At 44.9% G+C, this 8,131-nt stretch overlaps 1 pseudogene; it reads right to left on the bottom strand.

Moving 5' to 3' along the window:
- Positions 1 to 446: 446 nt before the first annotated feature.
- Positions 447 to 2,203, bottom strand: Gm41467 (annotated as a pseudogene).
- Positions 2,204 to 8,131: the final 5,928 nt, after the last annotated feature.

The raw sequence follows: 8,131 nt of genomic DNA, 5'->3' as shown, positions 1-8,131 counted from the left end.
CTAGAGATAAGATGCAGAGTGCCCGCTGCCTGGCGCCTGACTTCGGCCCCCATGTCAGCAGTTGCCCACTTCTTTTTTCTTTGTATAATTCCCCCTCGACCCTCCCATATTCCCCGCGATGTATGCTTTAAAAAGAAGGCACCTCAGCCTAATAAACGAGACCTCGATAGGTGCCCTTCCTGGTCTCCTATTCCTCTTTTTCTTCCTCCCATCTCCTTCCAGGTTTGCGGCCCCCCTCGCACCCACGAATAACTGAATCCCTCGGGACGGGATAAAGCTCTATCAGTTTCATTGGCTGTATTCCACCAGCTAAACCTGATTTCACTTGATGGCATGGCTGTCTGTAGTCCTGGGTTCTTTCAATTCGCTTTATTTTTCTTGTATAAAAACCCTTGTGTGGTAGCCACAGCAGAGCCTGGGTCTTCTGAACAGGCTGGTGTGGGTTTTCACAGATGGTCGGTGAATTCCTGAGAAGGAGACTTGGTGAACAGTCTCTTTCCAGAGGTCGGGGGTCAGGTAGCTGTAAGTCTTGGAGGTGGCATCAAAGGTGTCCTTGGCAAAGTTGCCCAGGGTGGCAGTGCAGCCCCTGGCTATTGTGTGGCTGTCATCTATACCGGCCATCATCAGTAGCTTCTTGGGCACAGAAGCAGAGATGATGCCAGTGCCTCTGGGGGCAGAGATGAGAACACATACCCACAGAGCCACAGCAGCCTGTCACTTTGCATGGAACAGTGTGGGGCTTGCCAATCTTGTTCCCCCAGTAGCCAGAGACGATGGAAAGTTTGGCCAAGATGATGGCCCCTTGGATGGCAGTGACAATCTCCTTGGAGCTCGTAACACCAAGGCCATTGTGATTATTGTAGCCCCCAACAGCGACTAATGCCTTGAACCTGTTCTGCTGGCCAGCCCAAGTCTGCTTCTGTACCGGAAGGATCTTTAGAACCTTGTCCTTAAAGGATCCGCCCAGGAGAATGTCAACAATCTCGGATTCCTTAATGAGCAGGGAGAATAGATAGATCTCCTCCAAGGACTTGATCTTCATGTCCTTAACCTGGTGGCCCAGCTTGGTGACAGGGATCCACTCCTTATCTTCAGCTTTACCTCCACAACCCTCCCCCCTCGACCACGGCCATGGCCCCTTAGACCACTACCAAATCCTACAACTTTAATTTTTTTTAAAGATTTATTTATTTTTATTTATATGAGTGCATTGTAGTTGTCTTCAGACACACACTAGAAGAGTGCGTTGGATCCCGTTACAGATGGTTGTGAACTACCATGTGGTTGCTGGGAATTGAACTCAGGATCTCTGGAAGAGCAGTTGTGCCCTTAACTGCTGAGCCAACTCTCCAGCCCCCAACTTTAACTTTTTAAAATTTTTATTTTTAATGATGGTTTCTAAACACTTTAACCTCTCTTGTAGCCTATCAATTATCAGAGACAATAGGAAAGAAAGGGTATGGGGGAAGTGGACCTGTTTAGAACTCCCATCAGGGTTGTCTGGAAATGGGCAGTTCAGTTCACAGGGCAGCAGCTCCATTCACTCGAACATGCTTTACAGGTACACCAGCAGCCCAGTATAGTAAAATCTGGTTAGTAACAGCAGTGTCACGACCTAGCAGAGACAGCCAGGCCTCAGGCTCAGCTTGAGTCAGCAGGAGAGACCAGCAGGAACACCAGGAGAAGTTCTCAGCTGTGCCTCTCTCAGGGAAGGGAAGATCAGCAAAGACGGGAGACCCACAAGCATTGCACAGCTAGCTGTACCAGCAAGCCAAGCTCTGTCTCCATCACTCCGTGAAGTCCTATTTATATCCTCCAAACATCACGTGTCCTCCACATGCCTTGTCTCCCTGCACGAGTCTTGCCTCAGCACATGAATAAAATCAGCTGGAGTCCTAGGAGTCCTGACAAATGGAGCTCTATTGCTTAATGTAAGGCAGACCAAGGCATGCATGTTGTTAGCAAAGAATCTTCTTATCACGTGTCCTTTCACATGTCTGCTTCAGCTAGACATTCCTTTATGAATCTTTCTTAGTCTTTCACCTATGTCCACACTTTAGCTAAACATTTCTTCATGTGTTTGACCCAGCAAAATACCATCCAACCAACTTTCCACTTCCGAATCCTTTGTGGAACCCTGCTGCAGCCTCTGAATCCTGGGCCCAGGTCCCCCAGGGCCTCCAGCTGCACCAGAGTCACCCATCATTTTTTTGTTTTCCAAAGAAGCAGCTCACTATTCTCAATCTTAATTACTAGTGTTAACGCTGAGATCACACATTACTTTACACAATCATGTATAGCTTACAGAATGGCTACAAAGTGATTAAGGAAGCTACAGTTCCAAGAGAGCTTACAGCAGGCAGAGGCAGGGAGTTTATAAGGCTGCAAAGAGAACCACTGTAGTTACTTAGACAAGGCATTAACAAATACCTGTGTAACCCAGTCAGAAATGGTTCAAGGCCGAGGCAAGCTGAGCTGAGATGCAGGACTAAATCCAGTCCCGTGGCGGTGTGGGCTGTGCCAAGCAAGGGGACCAACCAGACCTTTGATGCCATGTGTTGACTCCATGAGGTATGCACTAGAGCGGAAGTTACAGGAAGCTGTGAACTGACAGTAAGCTGCCAGTTGGGTGCTGCTAACTGAACCCAGTTCCTCTGGAAGAGCAGCCAGTGCCTTCAACCACTGAGCCAGCTCTTTAGACCCACACCTTTTTGTTTGTTTGTTATGTGTGTGGGTGTTTTGCTTGCTGTGTGTCTGTGCACTGCATGCATGCTATTGCTAACAAAGGCCAGAAGAGGGCGAGGTTACCTTGGAACCGGAGCTACCAATTTCTTTCTTTCTTTCTTTCTTTCTTTCTTTCTTTCTTTCTTTCTTTCTTTCTTTCTTAAAGCTCCCTGATTCATGATTGTCTTTGTTCTGTCACCCTAAAAACCTCATAAATGGTTACCACACCAGAACATAGTATTTGGAGTAATCTAAATCTATGTTCCTAGGCCATGGTCAGTCATATTTGGCTCCAGAATAAACTATCTGTCATTCTCTATGCAGTGCGAGCTGTATTGTGTCAGTGAAAGCATTCCCTGAAATCTGCATGCAAAACTTTGAGTTACACACACACACACAAACACACACACATACACATATATATATATGTATACATACATATATATTTAATTTTATTGGATATTTTCTTTATTTACATTTCTAATGTTTTCCCCTTTTCAGGTCTCCCCTTCAGAAATCCTCCTATCCCGTTCCCCCCTCCACCTGCCTCTATGAGGGTGTTCCCTCACCCACTCCCATCTTCTGCCCTGGCATTCCCCTACACTGGGGCATTGAACACACTCAGGCCCAAGGGCCTCTCCTCCCACTGATGTCCAACAAAGCCATCCTCTGCTACATATACAGCCAGCGCCATGGATTCCTCCCTGTGTACTCTTTGGTTGGTGGTCCAGTCCCCAGGAGTGAAAGATCCTGACAGAATGTAAAAGGACACAGAAGCCCTGAAATTGGCAAGATAGATGTCAGTGTTAGCAGAACTAGCTTCACTGATTTAGAAAAATAGAGGTGCACAATGCTCTGGCCACTCCTTGAACCTGTGTGTCTGCCAATGTTTTGACCGTTCCTTGACCCATGTGTGTGCCCACTGATGAAGCCCATTGCCAGGTGTTTGTGATATTGGTTGCTGGGGAAGAGTCGGAAAATCTCCCCAGCAACCACAGCCCGGCCAATCCGGAGTTGCAACACCTGCACCAGACTCTTTCCTTGTACCCCTCCCATACCCATTTCTTGAGAATAGACATTGTTTAGATCTGGAAATCCCCTACTCTCCCCCTTCTCCTTTCTCCCCTGAGGGCCTATAAAAACTGGGACCTCTTTCCCCTCGAGGTCGACTCCTCTACCCCTGTGTGGGATATGAGTCGTCCCCAGAGCTCTGGCTTTCCCCAAATAAAGTCTCATGTGGTTTGCAACAAGCTGGGTCTATCGTGAGTTCTTGGGTGTCCCCTATTGTCCTGAGACCTGAGTGAGGGACTCCTTTCGGAGTCTTTCAGGAGTTCCTGGGGGTCTGGCCTGTTGACATTGTTGCTCCCTCCATGGGGCTGCAAACCCCCTAAGCTCCTTCAGTCCCTTCTCCAATTCCTCCATCGGGGACCCCCACGCTCAGTCCAATGGTTGGCTGCAAGCATCCACCTCTGAATTTGTCAGGCTCTGGCAGAGCCTCTCAGAAGACAGCCTTATCAGGCTTCCATCAGCAAGCACTTCCCGGCATCCACAATAGCGGTTCCGTTCGGGTTTGGTGGCTGTATGTGGGATGGATCCCCAGGTGGGGCAGTCTCTGGATGGCTTTTCCTTCAGTCTCTGATCCACCCTTTGTCTCCATATTTCCTCCTGTGAGTATCTTGTTATACACGTATATTTTAAAAGCCGAGTTTTTATTTTCATTTTTCTCAGAGTCCCGCTTCTTTTGTACAGCTAGGTGGTAGTGCAGACCAGGATTTACCTCATAGGTCAGCCCTGTTGTGAGCCAAGTGTATCCTGATGAGTGACAGGGATAGACAGGGATAGAGAGGAGGAGCCAAAGGTAAAAGGTAGAGTGTGAGTATGTTTTTAAATAAGGAAGTGATAAAACTGATATTTAAAGGTGACTAAATATGGAAGGCAAAAGAAATGATAAAAACAGTTAAATGTATTAAAAACAAACGCGGGCTGGTGAGATGGCTCAGCGGTTCAGAGCACTGACTGCTCTTCTGAAGGTCCTGAGTTCAAATCCCAGCAACCACATGGTGGCTCACAACCATCCGTAATGAAATCTGACGCCCTCTTCTGGTGTGTCTGAAGACAGCTATAGTGTACTCACATATAGTAATAAATAAAATCTTAAAAAAAAAAACCGAGGAGGCAAAGGAATAAAATATAAGTCACAATAAAAGTTGTATTACATTTATTTATTATCTGTGTTGTGTTTGTAGTTACCACAGTGAATACGAGGGGGATCAGAAGACAATTGGCAGAGCTTAGAGTGAGCTCAGGTGTCAGGCTTGGCAGCGTGAACCTTTACCCACTAAGGTGTCTCCCCCGCTCGAGAGGACATAATCTAAAACACAAGGGGAAAATTAAAAACTAAACATTCGTTCATTCCAGCACTATTGCCGCAAGCCTGACATTGCATCAGGCACTAAGGATATGCAAATGAGCAGGGTAAGTGTCCTCCCTTAAGGAGCATGCGCATACCCTGGGAGAGAGGCACCAGGCAAGTCCACAGAATTGAATAACATGCCAGTGGTAAAGGAGAAGTAGAGGGTGCTGGGTGTTTAGCTGGGTTTTAGAACTCAGGGAAGCTTTGTCTGAGAAATAAGTCAAACAGAAAGAAGAACTTTCAGTACTAAAACATAAGAAGGTAAATGAAGGGGCTGGGGAGGTGGCTCGGTGGTTCAAATCACCAGAGTTCAATTCCCAGCATCCACATGACAGCTCATGACTGTCTGTAACTCCAGTCCCAAGGGGCCCGATGACCTCTTCTGGCCTCCTGGGGCATAGGTAAGGCACACAGATACGCATGCAGGAAAAACGCCTATATACATAAAAATAAAAATGCGTTAAAGCAGGTAAAGGAAAACATTCAGGTGGAATGAGACACTGTTTTTCAGTGGAGTGGATTAGCTGTGGCCAGCCTGCATCCTCACCTACAGTCACCAACGAGTCTGAACAAAATACAGGAAGCATGAGTGTCTGAGGCAGAGGAGATGGGCAGAATTACCAAGAATCAGGAGGAGCAAGACTCCAGCCCTAGAGACGCTTGGAGATGGGAGCTGACTTTGCTAGCTCATCCCAGGCATTGTAACCCTGGAAGCTTACTGCACAGAGCTTTGTGGCAATCTGCAAAGTCCCTGCAGACATCTGTGGAATTCTGGAAACAAGGATGGAGTCTGAAAATGGAAGCAGGCAGCCACCAAGAGTAGGACAGAACCATCAAAACCCCCTGGAGTCAAGGGCTAGAATTCTAGTCATGTGCAGTATTCTGCTGAAATTCCCATAGAGATACCAAAATTAACGGAGACTGAGCTTTGCCAGAACCATGACCCAGCCCCACTTGGCACAACCTACTATAGAGTTGAGAATAAAATGCTTTATGAAATAATGTAATTTTCAGTTTTGTATGGAAAAATAAATGGTAGAGAGTAGCGAAAGATTACTCTAGGTCCAAAGGGATTATGAATAGAATTTAGAGTTGTAGAAATATGTAGAAATATTCATAATATATTATAAGTCCACACCTCCCACCAATCTCTGAAAAACATTCCAGGTAGAGTGAGAATTAAATACCTTACAAATAAAAAACAAATATATGCACCCACATAGGAAAGGCTAACAGTTCCGGAAATCTCCTTTTGATTACTGATAGAAAACAAACTTCAGAAGACAGTTTTGGGAAGCTGGGGAGATGGCTCAGTGGTTAAACGTGCTCCCTTCTTCACTGTTGCGAAGGACCTGGGTTCAGTTCCCAGCACCCACGAGGCAGCTTACAACTACCTGTAACTCCAGTTCTAGGGGGATCACAAGACCTTCTTCTGGCTTTTTGTAGGCTCCTGCAGGTTTGTGCATATTCTCAGGCATGTCACAGGCATAGAATAAAATAAGTAATCCTTTTAAAAGACAGCTTTAGGGCTGGAGAGATGGCTCAGTGTTTAAGAGCACATATGTAACTCAAGACACCAGTTCACAACTCTCTGTAACTTCAGCTCCAGGAAACCCAAGGCCTATAGCCTCTGAGGGCACTCATGTGCACACACTTGCACACAGGTGCACACACGTAAACATAATTAAAATGATAAGATTAAATCTTAAAGATTAATATCTTTTATTATTTAGATAATTACAGTTTTGATAGACTAGAGAATGAATACCCATAAAGCTAAGACTTAAAAATTTAGAAGGTGGAGAAAACGCATGTAAGCAAAAATTTAATAACTAAAATAGATAAAGATGACAAGGAAGCTATTAAAAACACAAGTTGTGGGGCTGGAGAGGTGGCTCAGCAGTTAAGAACACTGGCTGAGGGCCAAAAAATGGGAATGGGTGGGTAGGGCAGTGGGGGGGGGGGAGGTGTGGGGGAATTTTGGGATAGCATTGGAAATGTAATTGAGGAAAATACGTAATAAAAAAAAAAAAGAGCACTGGCTGATCTTCTAGAGGACCTGGGTTCAATTCCCAGCACCCACATGGCACAGCTCATAACTGTCTGCAGGGGATTTAGCACCCTCACAGATACAGATGCAGGCAAAACATTAATGCACATAAAAATAAATATGCCTTTAAAAACCTCACAAATTGTACTTTTTTTACATTTATTTATTTATTTATTTATTTATTTATTTATTTATTTAGTGTGTGTGTGTGTGTGTGTGTGTGCTCAGAGAACAAGTTTCTGGAGTTGGCTCTCTTCTCCCACCAGGTGGGTTCCGGGGATCGAACTCGGGTTGGTCAGACTTGGCACCAAGAGTCTTTACCTACTGAGCTGTTTTGCTGGCCCCAGTTGTACATTAAACAAATGACGGGAAAGTCGTTTACTAAAGAAACACCACAAAGAAAGCCATGACTTTAAAAATATGCAGCTAATCTTGCTGCCAAATCAACTCCAAACTAAACTTACTGTGTGTGAACTTTCATTTTATACCTAAAAATGAACTTTTTGAAACTTATGAAAATCCATGCCTGCAAGGCCTGGGGAGACTAGATATGCTCATACATTAATGAAGGCAATGTAAATTGATCCAGTCTTTCTGAAGGGCAAAATAGTACTTTATTGAAAGAATCATAAATATGCCTAACCCCTGACCAAGTGATAGAATTTATCCTGAGGAAAAAAATGTTTAATAAAAAAAAAATAAAACAAAACAAAACAAAAACCCTGACACATAAAATGTTTATTTTATGGTAGTAAAATGCTGGGAGAAAGCTAAGATCCTGACAGTACAGGCCTCTGAAGATAACTGCGGTATATTAAAATGATATACTCCAGTGACATCCTAAAAATCATCGGTATGGAAATGATATAAGACATAGACAATATTTGGTTAAATGATGTTGCACAAAAGCGAGGCTATCTGTCCTCGCCTGCAGTCCCACTGTC

The sequence above is a fragment of the Mus musculus genome, chromosome 16 (assembly GCF_000001635.26).
Source record: "Mus musculus strain C57BL/6J chromosome 16, GRCm38.p6 C57BL/6J".
NCBI lineage: Eukaryota > Metazoa > Chordata > Mammalia > Rodentia > Muridae > Mus > Mus musculus.
This window is presented reverse-complemented; position numbering and strand designations above follow the sequence as displayed.